The 21509-nt window shown below is 46.0% G+C and overlaps 1 long non-coding RNA gene across 1 annotated transcript; it reads left to right on the forward strand.

The window, feature by feature from the left end:
- Window positions 1-3608: 3608 nt before the first annotated feature.
- On the forward strand, window positions 3609-19518 carry LOC131813994 (uncharacterized). The gene is made up of 3 exons (XR_009347077.1): window positions 3609-3882; window positions 4211-4377; window positions 17886-19518. It is a non-coding gene; the product is annotated as an uncharacterized LOC131813994 (long non-coding RNA).
- Window positions 19519-21509: the final 1991 nt, after the last annotated feature.

Consider the following 21509-nt stretch of genomic DNA (forward strand, 5'->3'; position numbering starts at 1 on the left):
GTCCTTATAAGACCAGGATGGGGGAAAAAAAGATCCAAACACTGGCATCCCCTTCCTGGACCCCAAATAACACCCCTGTGTGCCCCCAACCCTAGAATTATTCAGAATCAATTGCTAAGAACGAGGTTCCATCTCTCTCCCTGCCCCGAGGATGCAAGTGCCAAGAGCAAAAGCCACATTCTGAAAACACAGATGTAACCCACGCATGCTGCCGGTGACTGAGAAGGGAAGCCATGCCAATCCTCCTGCTTCAGTTCTGCTGCTCATCAGTGGGCACGGGAGGCCCTACCGGCTACTGGCTGGGGAGTCAGACTGGAGCGGGCACCAGAGCTGGAGTCCAGAGTGGCAGCTGGTCTCAGGAAGAGGTGACTGTGGAGAGAGGAGTGCAGTCCCTGTGGGGCCACTGGTAGCAGAGCTGGCGGGAAAGGCAGGGCAGTCAATGCAACGCGAGAGCAAGGGTTAGCCCAGAGGCGGCCTGTTCCCCAAGCCACTCAAGGGATGGCTCCTGGTGTTAAGCTTCTTTCAAAGCCCCACAAGGACTTGGAATCAGGGTGAGGGCAGTTAGACGACATCTGCGAAGGGTAAGAAGAGACAGTGACTCATGCTTGCAAATGCTGACCGATGCTACCTCATACCTGAAGCGCAAAGTGACATTTCTCGCCCTTTCCCCAAATAAATCTTCCCTGTGCTGCATTCTCTGAGGACCTCAAGGCCTGTCAAGGACTTGGCCCCGAGCTCATTGAAACCACAGTAGATTGCCAAGTTTTGCAGATGTTTGCACTGACTGCTTTATGTTTTGCAATATTCTAGATCTGTTCCCAAGTGATGTTCATCCATTCACCAAGTTAATGCTTAATAAGAATGATCTACAGAGGGTGACAGCTCCAAAAGACGAGGAGAGGGAAAAGCACCTCCAAAGAGAATGGATGGGCAAAATAAATAAATAAAAACAGCGCGGTTCCCAATAGCTTGAGGTGCGGAAAAGGGAACTTGAGCAGGAAAAGGAAAGAAGACAACGGGGTTTATTTATGGATACACGGGCATGTTTCTTTTTCTCAGAAGTGCTGTGAGACCCCACCTGGGCCAGGAATGTTCCCGCTGACCCGATCCCGAGGGGAGATGTTGATACGGATGAGCACAGAGGAGCTGTGCCTGAACTCCACGATGTGGGCTCTTACGGAAACATGGATCTAGTCAGTGGCCAAGGAGGGGTTAGTTCCCAGGGCAAGGAAAGTTTGGCTAACTCCGAAGGAAGCAGAATGAGCCCAACCTCCAAAACCTGAATTACAATTCCTGCTTTTTAGCCCGCTTTTATCTACAGCATCTCATTTAATGCTGGAAAAATCCTGTGGGCATCCATATTAGTATCTCTATGGAAAGGTAGAGAGTTAAAGGCCAACTGACAAGGTAGCAGCAGATCGGAGATTAAAGGACAGGCCTCTTTTCCTTCCCTGCATTTTGTGTGATGTATAAAACACGAAGTATGCTTTATGGCTGCGATGCGCCGTATGGGCCACACATAGTGTCTCCAGTCCTTCCCTCGATGCTACGGGAGTAGTGTTATCATCTTCATTCAAAGATGCCAAAATTAATGCTCAGGGAGAGATTATGCAACAGACCTGAGGTCACAATCCATTCGACAAAAAGATGAGGCCTCTGTTTTGTGCTAAGCCTGGGCTTTCTCAGATACCAAGCAAAGCAGGTAAAATTGAGAAGAAGGAATTCCTAAAAGGTCTCAGTCAAAGTGAGTTGTATTTGAAAAAAAAAAAAAAAATTTAAGGCAAAATAATCATTGGGTGCACTGTGGGTTTTGGTTTTTGGGGGGTTTGTTTTGTTTTTTTATTTTTTGTTTTTTGTTTCGTGCTAACAGGCTGAATTCCACGGCGGAACAAGAGAAGAGCCGTAATTGCTTGGAAAGATTGCAGATGTACCCAGACTCATTTTATTAATTAAGCAGGCCTGGATGCTAATTCAGTTGCTATGCACCAGAGCTCCCGGGACATGCACGCAGAAGCTGAACCTTTAAGTAGATTTATATATAATGCAGGTGGGAATTTTAGAAGAGGAGAGGAGGAATGTGGTTGCACAGCCACGCTATGCTAAGCACAGAATCCAGTTTCTTAACAGCGTTGGTGGCTGATGCCACCCCAGCTCTCCACAGGCTGGAGGACATGAGGAGGGACATGGACAATTATAACAGTAAATATAATAGTAATAATCATAGTAAGAAAGCATTCTTAAACAAACACAATTCTGGATCTACCCTCTTTGTAGGACTCCAGCCCGCCTCAGTGTCCCCCCAGCTTGCGACGGGGCCCCAGGGACCCTGGCAGACTTGCTATCTACAGCGGGCACCAGCCTCCTGCTGCCCCAGGTCCCTCCTCCCCCCATGGCAGCTTCCGTCTCTGAGCCGCCAAGCTGCTGATGCTGCGGAGGCCTGACATCGCCCTCCAGCTGGAGGTTGCCCTGGCTGACCTCCGGCTGCCCTGTCCCTGTCCCCCGCTCCGGAGACTGGCCTCAGGGGCAATCTTGTCTTTAACACGTGGCCTCCTCTGTTCCAGAGGTCACAGAAGACTGCGCCCAGAGCTCCCCACGTCTTACAGAGATTTTAATGAAACAGCTCTCCTATTTATTTGTGTTGCTGCCTCCATTGCCCGGGGCCATGGCACCCGGCCAGGAGCAGGGGGGGCTGAGCTTTTGGGGGTGGGGCTCAGCAGGGACAGCACACTTGCTGTCCTGTCCCTTAGCTCCCGGCTCTGCCGCTCAGCCCGGCATCAATTCTTTATCGTCCCCTCTGTTTCTCCCAGGCACGTCTGAATCCGGGGGTGAATACGGTTTAGCTTGTACCCTGCGACACTCACTAAAGCTAACCAGGTTTCCCCCCAACGTAGGAGATTCCGCCAGAAGGAGAACAAAGGTCAGTGCGGTCGTGTGGAATCTGATTAACACAAAGCTGCAGAAACACACTCCTGGATTAAATGCTTTCCCCAGCCATCCCCCCCTTGGGCAGCAGGAGCAGTTCTCGCTCCAGTGGAATATGGGTCAGTGTGCTTTGCTTGCCCAGTGGGGTGGGTTCAGCGCCCACATTTCAAGTCGGGTTCTGCTATTGTTATTTAAAAATGGTGTATGTTCAAGAACGATGCTATTGCTTGAATTTAAAAGGAAAGGGATTTAAACAAAGTTTATTACATTGGGATAAAGAAGAAAATGTTGCTTTTTTTAAAAATCATTACTACTAAGGCATAATGTACAGACCTCCTCTCCAGTATATAGTTGGGTGACAGATACACACAGTTGGGCATTAACCATGATCGGGTTTCCACTCCTTTCCCCCCAAAGTTTCCCCGTGTCCCTTGGCATACCCACAGCCTATACCCCAGCCCCCCACAACCATCAGTCTGTTTTCTGTCCTTACAGTTTTACCTTTCTGAGGATGTCATCTGAATGGAATCATACACTGTATATAGGGCTTTGTGTCTGGTTAATTTCACCTAGCACAATGCCTTTGAGGTTCATCCCCCTGGCTCTCTTACCAGCCTTTCATTCCTTTTACAGCAGAGCAGGATCCCTTATTTGGAGGCTCTGCAATTTGTCCGTACATTCACCAGTAGACGACTATTTCGGTTGTTCCCAGTTTTTAGCTGCTATGAACACTTGTTTACAAGTCCTTGTGAAAACATATGTTTTCACTTATTTGGGGGTAAATACCTAAGAGTGGGATTGCCGGGCCGTTTGGCAAGTATATATAGAAGATTTTTTGGAGCTGAGGGGAGTCTAAGAATGTTGCCTGGGTGGCTTACTCAGGGAGTAACATATCAAGGTGATGGATTTTAAGAAGAATTAGCTCATCTCCGGGGTCTGTCCTGCCTTCCAAGGCCTGAGGTGAGTCAGTTGACTGCGTTGTTGGGCTGGACACAAGAGACGGGGCAGGTGTCTTTCATTATTATTAGGGGGCTTCACCACTTACAATGTTGTGACCTTGGGCAAGTACTGAAGTCATGGTTCTTTTGTTTCCGTTGCTTTAAAATGAGCTATAGCACCGTGCTTACTTCACAGAGACCTGTGAGGGTTTTTTAAAGTAAAGATTGGAGCGTAATGCCTGTCACCTTGCAAGGACTCAATAAACACCACCTATTTAAAGTCGACGGGGAAATCAGAACTAGCATTTAAACTGAAAATGATCATAGCAGGGATCATTTGTCTTCCTCAGGAGCTCTGGTATTTTGAACCAAATATGCTTGCCAGATACCACGAAGAACACATTCATGCATTCAGCACATATTGAGGGCCTGCTGAGTGCCATGAGAGGAAGACAGGCCCCGTTCCCGTCCTTCATATGGAGTTTACAGTCTAGCGGGAGAGACAGGCGCATGAAAGGTATGTCTAATGTGTGTCCTTATGACCCAGAATGAGTACCACGCAAACTGAGAGGACGGGGGAGGGTGTACAAGCCTGCAGGCCTGCCCACCCTACCCCTCTCCGGGCACGGGGATGACCCTTTACCATTTCTTTCTTTCTTTCTTTTTTTAAGATTTTATTTATTAACTTGAGAGAGAGCTTGTGTGAGAGAGAGCATGAGAGAGGAAAGGGTCAGAGTGAGAAGCAGACTCCCCACTGAGCAGGGAGCCCGATGTGGGACTCCATCCTGGGACTCCAGGATCATGATCTGAGCTGAAGGCAGCCGCCGCGCACCCCCGACCCCTCTGGCGCAGCCAACACTTTACAGTTTCTAACCTCAGCTCAGTGATTGCCTGTGCTTAAGAGGAAGGGAAGAACAGCTCCTCCTGATCTCCTTCACTCATTTTCCCATTGACTCATTATTCATCAGCAACCATTTGCCCAATGCCCTTTAGAATCAGGCTGCCGTCCTGGGCGCCAGGGCCACGTACACACAGGAGTAAAACAAGCTTCTCCTGCCAGGGGGCTTACGACAAAGTTGAGGATGGGACCAGGATGTATGCACAGTGACATCTCGTCTCCCCGCTGCAACCACTCCATGAAAAGGATGGCGCAACTTTGATGAGTCCATGGGAGAGGGAGCTAAGCACGGTTTCCATTTCTGCTGGCCCAGATTTAGCAACAGGAGGATCCCGCGGGGACTTAAAGTTACAAACTTGCTGCCTTGGCTAAACATGACCCACAGACATGGGGACTCATCTCCTTGGGGGCCCGAGGGAGAAGTTAAAGCCCCTGAGGAGGAGGCGGTAGAGGACGTTAGACCCACCATCAGTCCCGTCCCTGAAGCCAGGTAGTGCTCGCCAAGACTTCCAGAGGAAACTGAGGGTAAACGAGCCACGGGGCTGCTGTGGAGATGGGGAACATGTCTTGGAAAATAACAACTGTTTCAGAAAATTGGAAAGGTACTAATGTGCTGAGAAGTCAGTCCTGATGTGCAGCAACCAGGACCTGCGTGGCAGTCTCAGGGACTAACAGATTGGCCTTTCTCATGGGTCTCATCCAGGCCCAGCCCAAGGCAGTGACTGGCCAAGTGGTAGTGTTAATACCACCTGTGTGTTCCCCTTTTGTCCCTGCCTAAGTTTTCAGGTGCACCCACTGAATGCCTTCTGAGCGCTAGGCACAGTGCTTGGTCCTATGGGTAGATGTGGGTTGCATTGGCTTTTCTAGCACCCTCAATTCCCTTGGGTACCTGTTTCCTTCCCCCACCCCCAAATCACATGATGTTGCGGAGCTATCCATCTCGGGTTCATAGTCTCCTAGTCAAGAGATGGTCCATACATCCAGGCTCCACCATTCTACCCTTTTTTCTGGTGGCCAATATTGGTCATATGACGTGAACTGGACCAGTTAGAGACTCTTGTGCAGCCCAGGTATGAAAGCTTTGTGGTGAACTATATATCCTAGAATTCCCTTTCCAGTATGTTTTTACACAGGGTGGGCTATAAGAGACATTCTGTTGGGAGTTGTGAAGGACAGAAGGGAAGCGGTAGCCATTTCACAAGATACACTTACCTTCTCCTACTTATTCCCTCAAACATTAATTTGGGTGCTGCTAAAAAGGGATTTTACAGATGTAATTAAAGTCCCTGATCAGTTGACTTGAGGTTAGGGACATTATCCTGGGTTGGCCTATCTTAATCAGTTGGGAGTCCTTAAAAGAAGGCTTAGGCCTTCCCTGGACAGTGGCTTGCACCCATGCCTGTGGGTCCTGCCCTGCTTCTGAATTTCCCCTTCTGTAGGCCTCCTCTCTGGATTTCTTGTGTGCTTATCCAGCCAATTCCTCATGATAAATCTCCAAGGGTGTGTGTGTGTGTGTGTGTGTGTGTCCTATTGATTCTGCTTCCCTGGTTGAACTCTGACCAGTACAACAAAAGACAGGGTTTTATGTTTGGGTTATTATTGCAGTCCTCCCGCTGTCCCATGCATCCGTTTTCTTCTCCTGTTATACTAGGACTTCTGATTTTCAGCTAGTCTCACAGCCACCCTGAGGTTCAAAAGTCAAAAGGTAAGTATTGACCCAAGAGAAGTAAGAAAAAATAGTCACAGAAAGATTTGTACACTGATATTTGTAGCAGCTTTTTAAAAATTATCACTAAGAATGAGAAAAAAAACCCAATTGTGCATCAAATAGGAAATGGATAAATGGACCACATACATCCATATAATGGGGTATTACTCAGCAATGAAAAGGAACAACTACCATTCCCAAAGCAGCATGGAGGAATCTCAAAAGCACTCAAAAGCTAATGAAAGAAACCAGTTAAGGCTACGTATTTGCAAATCATATATCTGATAAGAAAATTGCATCCAGAATATCTACATAACTCTTACAATGCAAAAATAAAGACATGTAATGTAACGGAAAAGCAGGTCTAACAAAATCTGAATAGAGATATTTCCAAAGATGATACATAAGTGCCAAGAAGCACATAAAAAGATGATTAACACCAATAGTCACTAGAAAATGCAACTTTAAAACCACAATGAGATACTATTTTACCCCCCCCCCAAGATGACTAAAATAAAAAGACAGACAATTACAAGTGTTGGCAAGGATGCTAAGGAAATGAGTACCTTCCCAAGGCAGAAAGAGGACCTAGCGTTATCAACAAAGATAGGGAGTGGGGTAAGAGAGTCTTTATACTTCAGAAGAGCAGTGACTCTGGAGGAGAAGTCCACAGATAGCTACTTCAGGTGCTGCTAAGTGGTCAAGGAGGATCCAGACAAGTAAAGAGGGGCATGAATCAACCAGGTTGTCCATGTGCCCCAAGACAGCCCCACTGGCTACACCACACCACCGTGACTTGCAGGGCTGGGTAAAGGGGTGGGAAGAAGACCTTGAAGAAGTCATAAGAGTGAGGCAAGCTCTTTAGGAAGACCTGGATGTATTTCTGGGTACAAGGGACTGCCCCAGAGAGTGCAGTGCAGTGGGAGGAGGCTGAAAGCCCAGGACAATGGAGTGGGCTGGATGAGGAGTAGGGCTTATGGTCCTTTCCCCAAGCTACAACCCCTTTCCCTCTTTCTCCAGTCAGAATGAATAACAGACATCTTCACTGGATATTAGAAAACTTAGTTTCTCAGGCCAAACCCCTTTGGTATGATAATAATAATTGTAACTAATTTATTGGGGGCATAACTCATTGGATATAAACATGAAATGGTTTCTTCTTTCCAATAACTAGCCCTTGATAAATTCCATGTTGAACTCTCCCTTCTAACTAAGGACCAGATGCCCTCATCACACCAACTTGACCACATTCCATTAGTTTCCATCACTCTTGGTTACTAAAATGTTCGGTGTTAGCATCTAAAACTCAGTCTTCATCATGAAAATGTCTTCATTCTTGAACTGGGGCTATCACTGCTTTGAGAGGAGGAGGCAGTGTGATCTGGCGCCGAGACTCTCCCTTTCCAGTAAGACCTGGCTTTGCCACTGTCATGCCCAAAGAAGACCGTCTCTGCTGGTCACTATTACAGTGGTACGTGGCTCAGTCTGGTTCCCTGTGCTCTGTGGGCAGCCTCATCTGAGGTGTTACCCTCCACTTAGGCAGTGTGGGGTCTCTTCTTAGAGAAATGTTCAGTTTCACCTCCACTCCTGAAAATAGTTCAGCTCCACTAGCAATGCCTATCTTCCACCCATCCTCAGATGTGGCGTCTCATTGACCTTGACATGTCCCTGGCTCTCACGCCCTTGGTAAATGTTCCACTCTTTCATGGCCATAGAAACCGCTGGGCTCCTCTTCCATAACCTACGATGCTCAGGAATGTTCACATCCTAACTCAACTGGGGCTCCCTAAGAAGTAGGGGAGCCAGCTAAAATAAGCCAAATATACTAGAAAATTATTCATTGTTCTTCTGAAATTCAAACTGACCTGGGCATTCTGTAGCTTTACTTGCTAAATCTGGCAATTGCTGCAGAAACAAACTCTGAGGTGAAGACTTGCATGCAGAAAGCTCATGGGGGAGTGCGCTGGGGATTGACGCCTGTGAGGGAGTGAAGCCAGTAGAAGTGGGCAGAGAAAGGAGTTGAACTGAGATGCAGTCACAACAAAGACCTCAACCCACCGTCCCGGGAGCTCTGGAGCATGGCAGATCCTTCAGAATCGCCCCGCATTGAGGGGAAGGTGGCTGGGGCTTTATACTCCCCAGATGACCCATCAGCAGATATGGGCTGCCCCTGGAAGGTGTGACCTCGGGCAGGGCAGGGCTCCTCAGCAGCGTCCAGTCTGGCATGAGAGGATCAGCTGAGAGCTGTAAGCCGCCAGCCAGTCCGGCACAGAGAAGTTAGACCTCTCTATGGAGTGGAAACCACCTGCCATTGGAACTCACCATATAGAGGTTTCACCTCCATCAAGCCGCAACTAGAATTTGAATGGTCATAAGGCAAAGGGCAAGAAGCCAAGGTAAGAGGAAGCTACACTGCCCAGAATGGACTATTTTTGTGAGGGAACCGGTGATTTTGTTTGGGCACCACACTCTTACCACGAATATCGTGGGTATAAAATGCACACAACCGAGTTTAAAAGCTACGAGCCTAAAGTGTCTGTACAGCTTTATGACCACTTCAGAGTTAACAGTGGGGCTCCGTGAGCATCCTTCCCCTTTAACAGAGGTGCGTGCGGGACTCCCATGCGCACCCACCACACGACGCAGGGGCTTTACAATCCAGCAAACATCATGACAGAGCTCACATAGCTAAATACAATCAATAAGTTACAGAACTAAAAAAAAAAAAATGCTGGAATGAAGCGAAGCTTTAAGGCACAGTGGGCCCTGAAGCCCTGTCCTGCGCTCAGTCCTGCACCCGTCTCCGCCCGGACCCCCTCCCGCTCGCTCTTTCCCACGGTCCCGGAGGGCAGGGGCTGACTTTTGACACACCGGACACTACTTTGGCTGGCTTCAGCGAAGATCTCGGCGGTCAGGCCGCCCCCTCTGGTGTCCTGGAATGCCCCGCTCGGCTTCCTACACCCCTGCTGGCTCGGCAAATTCAGCCGCTCACACCCACAGCCGCACCCAGGCCTTGTCATCACCGGGCTGCTCTCGCAGACACTCCGCACTCCATCATCCCCACTCGCTGGCCACAAGCCCTGTTTTTCCAGTTGTCTCCTTCCCTCCCGTCCCCGGGCTGTTCTCCCAGCAAGGCAGGCTGCCCCGGGTCCCTCCCTACACCACAACTCAGCACCTCAGCCGCGCTCGCATCAGCGTCCTTGCCCCTTTCCTTCCATCCTGCCCACCTAGGGCATCGCGCCTGGGGGGCTGCTGGAGCAGTGCCCACAAGATGGCGCTGCAGAGTGAGATCACACACGCCACCCCTCCACCCCACCCCCTGCCAACCTGCGCCCCTCCACCCCCCCCCATCCCCACCCCTGTGTTGGCTCTTTCCTCCTTGCTTCTCTCTCTGCTCATCTTCCTGTGGGTTAAACCCTTCTGAGCAGGCCTGTGACTCCCAAAGCATCATCATCTCCAGCCATCCGTCTCCTGGGACCTTCAACCCAGATGCGGAGCTGCCTCCCAGACTCTCCTCCTGAATTATCTGGGGAGACGGGGTTCCTCAACTCATCACAGCCAGACCCACATGTCTTCTCTAGACAGGTCTGCAGGCCAAGTGTGCGTACCACCATTTACCAATGGACTCATAATCAGAAACCTAAGAAGTGTATTTGATTCTTCTCTCTTTCTCCTTCTATATCCAATCTGGACAGAAAACAAGTATACAGGACACCTGGCAACCACCTGGCTAAACTTTGAGTTTCTTAAGCAGTATTCTGATGAGTTTGCATCTTAGCACTCATTAGCAGTGTTTGTTCATGTCTTTATTCTTTCTCTCACTGCCTTATCCAGCCACAAACCAGAGCTCAGTGTCTTCTGGGGCCAGTACTCTGCTCAGCACAGCCTGGAGTGGCATAGGAGGTGGGGAGGGACTGCTAATGAGTACAGGGTTTCTTTTCATGGTAATGAAAATATCTTGAAATTGGATTGTAGTGATGCTTGCACAAACCTATACATTTATTGAAAAACACTGCATTGTGTAATATGTGAATTATACCTCAATTTTTTAATTGGCTTACCTATGTTTTAATTTTTGAGTTGTAAGAGTTATTTATATGCAAGTTCCTTAACAGATGTGTGATTTGATAATACCTTTTCCCATTCTGTAGGCTGTCTTTTTACTTTCTTGATGGTATTGTTTGCAGTTCTGAATGCTTGAGTTTTGATGTCATCTTCAGTTCTCTATATATCTGTTTACTTATTTATTGTCACCTGTGCTTTCCATGTCTGGAAAACCATTTGCCTAATCTAAGGTCTTGAAGATTTGTTCCAAAGTTTTCTTTTAAGGATTTCTAGTTGTAGCTGCTTTTCCATTGAGGCTTATGATTTCATTTATTGTGTGAAGTAGGGATCCAACTTTATTTTTTTCCCCCATTGAATTGTCTTGGCATCCTTGCTGAAAATCAATTGACTGTCAATGTATGAATTTATTTCGGGACTATTAGTTATATTCCATTACTCTAGATATCTATCCTTATGCCAGTACCATGTAGTCTTGATTACTCTTTGTTAAAAGTCTTAAAGTTGGGAAGCATGAATCCTGCAACTTTTTCTTATTTTTCAAGGTCTGTTTGGCTATTCTGGGTAGCTTGAACTTTCATGTGCATTTTAGGATCAGCTTGTCACTTTCTGCAAAGAAGCCAACAGGTCCTAGAATATAACATAGGAGAAAAGCTACATGACCTTGGGTATGGTAATGACTTTCTAAATACAACACCAAAGGCATGAAAATAAATATTTGGTAAACTGGAATTCATTAAAATTAAAAACTTCTGCTTTGTGAAAGACAGTGTTAAGAGAAGGAGAAGACAAGCACAAACTGGGAGAAAATATTTGCAAAAGACACATTTGCTAAAGGGCTGTCACCCAAAATATGCAAAGGACTCTTAAAACTCAACAAGAAACAAAAATAACTCAATTAAAAAATGAGCCAGACATCTTAACAGGCACCTTGCCAAAGAAGATACACAGATGACCAAAAAGCATAGGAAAGGAAGCTCCATTTCCTTTCTATGTCATCAGGGAAATACAAATATAAAAAACAGTGAAATATCATTATACATCTATTAGAGTGGCTATAATATGGAGCAATAACAACACCAAATGCTGGCAAATATGTAGAGCAAAAGGAACTCTAATCATTGCTGGTATGAATGCAAAATGGTACAACCATTTTGGAAGACAGTGTGGCAGTTTCTTACAAACTAAATATACTCCCATCATTATAATCCAGCCGTTGTGCTCTTATTATGTACCCAAAGGAGTTGAAAACTTGAATCTATACAAAAATTTGCACATGGATGTTTATAGCAGCTTTTTAATAATTGCCAAAACCTGGAAGTACCCCAAAATATCCTTCAGCAGATGAACAGATAAACTGCGGTACGTTTAGACAGAGCAGTATTATTCAGTGCTAAAAAGAAATGATCTGTCAAGCCATGAAAAGACTGGGAGGAACTTTAAGTACATATGACTAAGTGAAAGGAGCCAATCGGAAAAGGTTGCATATTGTATGATTCCATCTATATGACATTCTGGAAAAGGCAAAATGATGGAGACAGTAAAAAGCTCAGTGGTAGGGGGTAGAGGTGGGAAGGCATGAATGGGTAGATAATAGAGGATTTTTAGGGCAGAGAAAAGACTCTGTATGATATTGTAATAGTACACACATTATCATCCATTTGTCGAAACCATAGGATGTTCAATACCAAGACTGCACTATCATGTTAGCTATGGATTTTGAGCGATTGTGATGTATCATCATAGTTTCATCAGTGGTAACAAATGTCCCACTCTAGTGAGGGATGTTGAAAGTGGGGGATGCTAGGTGTGTGTGGGGCAGGGAATGGAAAATCAAGGTACCTTCCCCTCAATTTTGCTGTGAACCTAAAACTGCTCTGAAAAATTGTTGTAAAAAAATAAAATACAATAAAAAGAAGATGCCATGAGGAGTGCTGTAGGTATTGCTTTACAGTTGTAAATCAATTTTGGGACTATTGCCATCTTCATAATATCAAGCCTTCTAATCCATGAACATCTTTCCATTTATTTAGAACTTTAATTTTTTGTAACAATGTTTTGCAGTTTTCAGTATACATGTATTGTATTATTTTGTTAAATTTATACTTAAGGATTGTTAAATTTACATCTAAGCATGCTATTGTAAATGAAGTCGCTTTCTTAATTTCACTTTCAGATTGTTTATTGCTCATGTATAAGAATGCAACTGATTTTTGCACATTGAGCATTATTATAGCAAAAGAGTGTTGGGGGGCGCCTGGATGGCTCAGCGGGTTGGGCCTCTGCCTGAGGCTCAGGTCATGGTCTCGGGGTCCTGGGATTGAGCCGCGCATCAGTCTCTGCTCTCAGCTCAGTGGTAAGCCTGCTTCCCCCTCTCTCTCTGCCTGCCTCTGCCTACTTGTAATCTCTCTGCCAAATAAGTAAATTAAATCTTTAAAAAAAAAAAAAAGAGTGTTGGATTTTGACAAGTATTTTATCTGTGTCTAATGAAATGATCATGTGGTTTCTGTCCTTTCTTCTGTTAATATGATTTACTACATAAATTTTTTATATGTTGAGCCAACCTCGCATCCCCAGAATAAATCCTACTTGGTTGTGGTATATAACCTTATGTACATGTTGCTGGATTTGGTTTACTAGTACTTTGTTAGGATTTTTGCATCTGTATTGAAGAGAGATTTGGTCTCAGTTGATTTTCTTTTTAATTTGTGACGTCTTGGCTGGTTTTGGCATCAGGGTAATTCTGTGGCATTCTTGCCCAAAATGCATAACTTGAACTCCATCACGAGGATATCGGACATAGCTAAATTAAGAATGACTCCACAAAAAAACTGGCCAGCACTCTTCAAAAGTGTGACAGTCATGGAAGAGAAAGGAAGCTTGAAAAAATGGGCCGTAGTAAAGGCAACTAAGTTGACATGACAACTAAATGTGAGATGTACTATTAGATGAGAAACTGGAACACAAAAACTACATTGGGGGGGCAATTATTGAAGCTTGATGCAGGTATATAGATTAGATAATAGAATTGGATCAATGTTACTTTCCTGACACTGGTAATTGTACTGTTTCCTGTAAAATGTTAACATTTGGGGAATTCTTTTACTAGTTTCCCGACTTCTTTTATGTCTGAAATTACTACAAAATAGGGAGTTAAAAATAACAACAACAACAAAAATTTTAAGTGTGTGTGTCTGAAGTACCATTGCTTCAGTGAGGGAAAGAAAGTTTGAGAGCCAGAGAAGCATGAGAACCAAGGCCTGGTGTCTAGTATTTCTGGCACCTGTAAGTGGCTGAGTAGTTTCTGGAACCCAGAGTGTGGAAGGCAGTGAGGATACCCTGAAGGCTGTGGGAAGTCACGATGGGAATGGACACGGATGCAGTCAGATGAGCTTTTTTGATGGATGATTTGGGAGACCAGCAGGGACAGATAGTAATACAGGAGACAAGGGAGAGACTAAGGGATGGGAGTGATAGAAATAGAAAGAAATACAAAGACCCTTATGAACTTGCAAAGAGAAATTATTTTGCCCAATGGAGTTACAGTCCCCATAGTTTCATTGTAGATTTTATTGTAGATTAAAAAAAAATCTAATATTGGAGGGGCACCTGGGTGGCTCAGTCAATTAAGTGGCTGAGTCTTGATTTCAGCTCAGGTCATGATCTCAGGGTCATGGGATCAAGCCCCATGTCAGGGTCCATGCTTAGCATGGAGTCTGCTTGTCCCTCTCCCTCCTCATGCTTGCGTACTTTCTCAAATAAATAAACAAAAGTCTTTTTAAAAAAACATTAAAAAAATGAAAATAAATAAATCTAATACTAGAAAGAAAGACCATCCTGATGTCTGTATCCTCAACAATAACAATCTTTGACCCCCAATTCAATCTCAGAGAACTGAGGAGTGTGCTTGGGTAGGAATTAAAATGAATGGACTTTAACTGCAGGGAAGGGAAAGGACTTTCTTTACCATGCTAAAGAGATCTGGCTAATCGATCAGAAGATCCAATCTTGAGGAGCTACAGTTTCTTCCTTTGGGGATGGAGGATTCTCACAATGACCTCCAGGAGAGACTTGAGAAAATTTCTATCAATGGAGAGCTGAGGCAAACTGCATCTGGGTTGTGGTGGCCTGGAGGAAAACTATTTTGACCAGAGAACTAAGGCACTAGAAGGGAATGACAGTCTGTGATGGGAAGAGCGGGATAGCGAGGAAGAGAAGAAGCAGGGTGACTGTCCTCCTTCCGGTCAGTCCCTTGGAGTTCTAGAGACACCAGCCACTTTATTGGGGTCTCAGGTATACTTTTAAAAAGGAGGGGGAGGGGCACCTGGGTGGCTCAGTGGATTAAAGCCTCTGCCTTTGGCTCAGGTCATGATCCCAGGGTCCTGGGATCGAGCCCCACATCAGGCTCTCTGCTCAGCAGGGAGCCTGCTTCCTACTCTCTCTCTCTGCCTCCCTCTCTGCCTACTTGTGATCTCTGTCTGTCAAATAAATAAATAAAATCTTAAAAAAAGAAAAGGGAGAAGGAGGTTTGAAACAAGCTTGCATACATTCTGCCATATTTAGAAATGTTTACACCCAATAATTATTTTTTCCACTAGCATGATTCCAACTGTATCTATTAGGTTGTACCATGTAACATTGAAAGTTGGCAGCAGTGAGTTGTGGGTAAAGTGGATGCTAATATGGGATTAGAAATAGTCTGGATTGGACACGGAGGAGATCAGGCAAGAGGAGAGCCTACATGGCTTGTTGGGTGGAATCCCTGGACCTGGCTCTTGATTGAGCAGAGGGGAAATGAGTCTCTAAGGAAGGGGGGTTCAAAGCACATGGTCGGCTGTACCAAATGCTTCTGCCAGGAGACGTGGAAACTGAAAGATAGCCAACAGATGTCTTATTGATCAGTTCTTGAAGATTCTATTAGTTTCCTGTGGCTGCTATAACAAACGGCCAAAAACTTGGTGCCTTAAAACATATTTTCTTGTAGTTCTAGAGGTCAGATGTCCAAATCAGTCTCTTTGGGGGTAGGGACAGAGTGTCAGCAAGGCTGCGTCCTCTGGAGGCTCTAGCAGGGAAATGCATCCCTTGCTTCTTCCAGTTTATAGAGGTTGCTGAGGTTCCATGGCTGGCGGTGAACCTGGCCACTCTGGTGTTGGCTTCCGTTGTCTCAGTGCCTTCTCCTTCAGTGTCAGAGTTCCTTCTGTCTCACTCTTATAAGGATCCTCATGATTGCATTTAGAGTCCATCCAGATAATCCAGAATAACCTTCCAATCCCAAGATCCTTGGCTAATCACGTCTTCAAAGTCCCTTTTGCCATGTGAGGTCACCTCTGCCAGGTCCAAGGTTTAGGATGTGGATGTCTTTGGGGGCCATTACTCAGCTTCCCACAAAGACCTTGGTGAGAACAGTCCCCTCACAGCCAGGGGTGTAGCAGCAGAATGCAGAGGGGCGATGTTGGCTGGGACCCTGGCTGGATGACTCATTTGAGACTGTGAGGAGATATATGGGTGGAGGGAACCAACACCTGGGAAAGGACTAAAGAACGGTTTACAGAGTTCTGGTACAGGAGCAGAGCTGAAGATGTGAAGATGGACATTGGTTATTTGTGAAGAGTGTGATTAACATGAAAATGAGAGCAAAAATCATGGCCAGGGTTAAGGATGAAGGGTCCCAGAACTTTAACAGTGTAGGCAACACCAAAGCATGTGGAAAGTTGCCCAGCCTTCAGCCTTCTGGGTTAACAAAGACACTGATGGAAGAGTCATGGTCCTGAATGATTCTATCTACCCTAACTGCTAAGATCTTCTACTGTCTTCCATGCTCAGTTTCTTAAAGCTATGTACATCTGAAGCATAAAAGGACCAAGAAAAATTATGAGGGTTTTCAGGTTTGTGTGTGGTTCCTCTACACAGCCCCAGATACCAGGAAATGGCATGTGTGCAAGCCTGGGCCCAGAGATGGGATGAGATGACACCCTCTTCTCTGGGCAAAGAAGCTATTAAGTCAAGAAAGAGCTACTTTGAGAATAAAAGCTCACAGCAATGCCACTACATGGGCCAAACCCTTTTCTTTCTCCTTCTGAGATTCCTTTTCTTCTCTCTCTCTTTTTTTTTTTTTTTTTTAGGAATCCTTTTCTTCTCTTAATTGGCAAGAGCATGGCAGATGTTTGAAATGCATCTTGTCTGATTTGTCAGGAGGAATCACAATAATTTGATGTTGCTGTCCCTGGTCCAGCTTTCCTTGTGCCTTTTAAAACTGAAACAACTCTTGTCTTTTTAGTTTTCTATTCTTTTCTCTTCTTCCCTGGTCTCATTTCTCTGGTTCTAGCGAAGCTCTTCTGGCGGTTGTGGTTGTTTGCATTATACCTTCTCTACTCTCTTTGCTCCAGCCACACCCCCCCACCGACTCCTCCCCACTGTGCTGGCCTCTATTGTCCCCCATTTTGAGAGGGAGAAGGTGCTCTCCAGTATCTGAAGCAGTGCTCTGACGGAAGCCCCAGACATCCCCAGTGGCCTCCAGAGTCCGTTCCTGCCCAGGGAGGGAAGCTGGAGGCCAGTCAGGGCTCCCACCCTGCACTGAGGAGGCGGAATCCCAGATTCCCAGAAACGCATTTGGGCATTTGGGTCTGTCTTTGTGAAAGAAAATGATACTTCTCCAGGCAGGTGGTACTATTTTGGGGCACATTTTAATGTGCAATTTCGAGTGCACATTTGACACACAGCTCAGACAGAAATAATCAGGTTAATGTGTGTGTCTGCACTGTCACGTGGTCAGGCTTGAGGTGAGAGCAGATTTACACACCGAAATCAAAAGGAAATAGCAGGAACCGTCTTCTGCTACATTCCATGACAATAAATGGTCGCGCGATGGAGGGCTGTGCGATGGAGGGCTGCCAACACCACTCTCCGCTCCTTTTACTCCCGCCCGGAACGTTCTTCCGTTTGAAAGAAAGTGAGTTTCCGAGGTGCTTGAGTGCATCTGATAAATACAGATTTTTATTAACAGGGGCGCATGTAAACAAAGGCTATGTAAACAGAGAGATGCCTGGCAGCAAGGGAGACGTATGCTCAGTGTCAGGAGATTTTCTTAAAATGAAGTGTAAAAAAGTTTATAGGAATTCTTGAGCAGATGTTTTGGTTCAAGAAGATATCCTGCCTCTCTGATGTCTGATGCAGAAGATGGTCAAACCAGAGGGCTTGAGTTCCACGGCGTCGGGCATTTTTCATTGCATGTTTTTGTTCAAGGAAAAGCGCTTTTTGTTTTCTTTTGTTGGGGGGGAGGGTGGCTAGGATGCTAGAGAAACAACCTATTAGATTCACAGCATGGTTTTTTTCTTTTCTTTTTTTTTTTTTTGGAAAGTTCAACCTTCAAATGAAAGAACCGTATTGAGGGTTATTTTTTAAGTAAAACTGCACGGAAAGCGTCCGCCTGTGAACGCATGAAGAAGTAGAAGCTCCCCACATCCAGCCCACGGGGTAATATCCAAAATATGCATGTGTCACCCTTTGGCTCCCTGAGTAATGAATCAGTGCAGACTTTGCAAAAGCAGCTGTATTGAGCCTGCAAGTCACCTCGGCCACAGCCTTCAGAGTTGAAGGGAAGAAACTTCGAGATTAAAGGGCAGCCTTTTCCCTCTGAAATGGAATAATTGTGATATGGGATTTGCTTTTTTCCCCCACGTTTTGAAGAAAAACAATGTTCTTCCTGCTGTGATGAATTTATTCAGGAGGTTTGAAAGGAAAGCCGAGTCCCAAGAGGAGGAGGACCCTGAGTCAAGAGGGTGAAGGCTGGGTTTTCAGCACATGTGTTCTCATTTATCAAGGGGCGGTGCTCGGTGTGAAGGGGGAAAATACCCAGGGTGCAAAGATTCAAGGGGATCAAATTATTTTTCCATTTGTCTCAGAAGGAAAGGAAGAGAGGAAATAAAAGAGGGAAGGAAAATCATTTCATTGTGTGGTAATCAAATGCAACGTGGGCTGGCCAGCGAGTGGCAACTTTATTTTTCAGAGAGGCTAGCTCTAGGGTGTCCTGAACCTCCCAGGGTGAGGCTCTGATGGTGGAACTTGAAAACAGCGGGAGCACAAGAACAGAAGTCGCAGGGATGTCTACACTTGTCATCTCTCACATGACCTCTTGGCTACGGTCCTTCCTCGCCGCACCTGGATGAATCGGTTCAAGGGGGAAGAGGGAAAGGAAAACTGAGTGGAGCATTTACTACGACAAGCGAGGCATTGCGCATGCGTTTTCTCCCCCACGATAAACCTGCAAAGTAGACGCTATTATCCCTAGTATAGAGGTGAGCAAAAAGTTTCAGTATCTTGTAAGCCTTGTGCAAAGGGCCACTGCTAGGAAGACCTAGCCCCTATCAGAGCTCTTTTTAGGTATTCCTCACCGCCCTCCTGACAAGTGTCCCTGGCATGGGAGCTGCTGGACTGAAGGTCCCTTTGGCATCACAAGATAAAGGCCCAAAGGATGTAACACATGCTTGCTGCTGGTCAGTTGCTTTGCCTGCTTTAGGGAACAACGGTGGTGTGAAAATCCCGGGTCCTGAAGCTATTTAGTCTTCCTGATCCGCACCCTTCCCATAAGCGCAGCACCTAACATAGGAAATTTAGTCCCACATCCCCCCCCAAGGCCTTTCTCTCAGATCCTCGCACAGAGCGAAGGCCACTTATGAAATTCCTGCTAGCTGCCACGACCTTCCAGAATTCCTCAGGAAGGTCACAGATTGGGCTTCACCTTGACGGTGCACACTGGGCTCAGTACTCTGTACTCTGTGCTCAGGCTCCCCAGAGCTGTGGGGAGAGAAGGATAGAGTGGTCTAGAAGCTGAGATGTTTGCAGATTTTTTTTAATTTTTTTTTTAAGATTTTATTTATTAATTTGACAGAGAGAAATCACAAGTAGATGGAGAGGCAGCCAGAGAGAGAGAGAGGGAAGCAGGCTCTCTGCTCAGCAGAGAGCCCGATGCGGGACTCGATCCCAGGACTCTGAGATCATGACCTGAGCCGAAGGCAGTGGCTTAACCCACTGAGCCACCCAGGCGCCCCTGTTTGCAGATTTTTGAAACACAAGTCTCTTACTTTTAAGTTTAAATGTGGGCCTATTGTTTTCTCCTGATAATAATAAACAGGGTAGGGAAAGAGAAAGACACAGGGGGAAAGAGGGGGAGAGGGCAGGTGGCAGTCATGTCAAGCAAAATGATCCAAACTCAGTTCCAAAGAGGTGTAGATGCAGTTCTATGGCGTTTCCACAGCGTGGGCTCTTCTCTCTGTGGGAGTGAGGGCGAGCAGGTCAGATACCAGGAGGCCCCATCAGGGGGAGCAAACAGGCCCTCACAGGCCAGTTCCAGCCTCTGCCAAGCGGCCAGCTCTGCTAATAGGAGTGGACAGGGTAGATTTTGAAAAGAAATCCAGAGAGTCCAGAAATGCGATCACTAAAGGACTGGAGAGATGAGATCCTCAGTGTGAAGGCTCAGGGCCTGTGGTCCTTCCTGATGTGCGGGAGCCCAGGCTGGGGCCTCTTGTCACAAATGTGATTACCCTGTCCCTCCTACCCAGCCAGGGCAGAAGAAAGTGACTTCTGTTCACAGGACTGCTATAGTCAGGAGGTGTCGCTGGCCTCTTGCAAATGGCCGCAAGCCGCAGGCTTGCTTGGTCTAGAACTTTCTCCTTGAAGTAACAGAAATAAACATTTGGAAAAAAAGATGCAATAAGCGTAACAGCTTGTGACCTGACTTCAGTGCCAGTGAGCCTAGGTGGCATGTGGGACTATGCCATCGGGTCAGGGGTGATCTCTGCAGACTTACAGAGACAGGACAGCCCACCTCCGTTCACAGACAGACTCTCTCCCAAGGAGGACAGTGTGTGAATTGTCTGACAATAAAATGGGCCTCGGGGAACTAAAGCTGCTCCAGGCCAGGGGAAGATCAAAAGGCAGTAGAACACAAGCATCCTGGCATCAGGATGATGGAACCCAACACCAATTCCATACACAAAAAACAAGGTAGCTCCGGAAGTAGACAGACCCAAGTGCAAATCCATAGGCTCAGTCACCTTACTGTTTAGGGGACCTCCTGAATTTCAGCCAGTGGTTCCCCATCTATGAAGATGGAAAGAGTAACCCCTGCCTCTGGGGACTGAGGTTTGGATCAAATGAGACAACATATAGGATTACTTCAATAGCCAGTTACCTGGCAATTACTAATATCATTATGCAAATAAAAATCAATGGAGAGGGGCGCTTGGGTGGCTCAGTGGGTTAAAGCCTTTGCATTGGCTCAGGTCATGATCCCAGGGTCCTGGGATCGAGCCCCGCATCGGTCTCTCTGCTCAGCGGGGAGCCTGCTTCCTCCTCTCTCTCTATCTGCCTGCCTCTCCCCCTACTTGAGATCTCTGTCTGAAAGAACTAACTAAATAAAATAACAAACAAACAAATAAATCTTAAATAAGTAAATAAATCTCTCTGCTTAAATAAATAAAAAAATCTTTAACAAAAAGTCTCTTAAAGAAAAAAAAAATCAATGAAAGAAGATATAAAGGTAACAGCCTTGTCCAGAGTCAGTCCGCGGAAAGTCAGGGATTTGAGCCCTATGTCTATTGTGGTAGGGGGCTTCCAAGAGGGCACCAATGAGTCCTACCTCCTGGAGGTCACATCCTGGCTAATCTCCTCACGCACCGTATCCAGAGGTACAGCAGAAGTTACAGCATGTCATGAGATGAAATTGTAAGAGGCTGTGGCTCAGAGTAGAGTGGTGGTTGCTGGGAGAGGGTGGAAGAAATGGGGAGATGTTCGTCAGAGGCTATAATGTTTCAATTATACAAGATGAAGGAATTCTGGAAATCTAATGAACAGCCTGTTGACTGTAGTTAACAGTACTATATTGTATATTTGAAATTGGCTAAGAGAGTGTATCTTAGGTGTTCTTACCACACATACACACAAATTAACTATGTGAAGTATTGTCAATTATCTTGATTGTGAT

Source organism: Mustela lutreola, chromosome 13 (assembly GCF_030435805.1).
Source record: "Mustela lutreola isolate mMusLut2 chromosome 13, mMusLut2.pri, whole genome shotgun sequence".
Taxonomy (NCBI): domain Eukaryota; kingdom Metazoa; phylum Chordata; class Mammalia; order Carnivora; family Mustelidae; genus Mustela; species Mustela lutreola.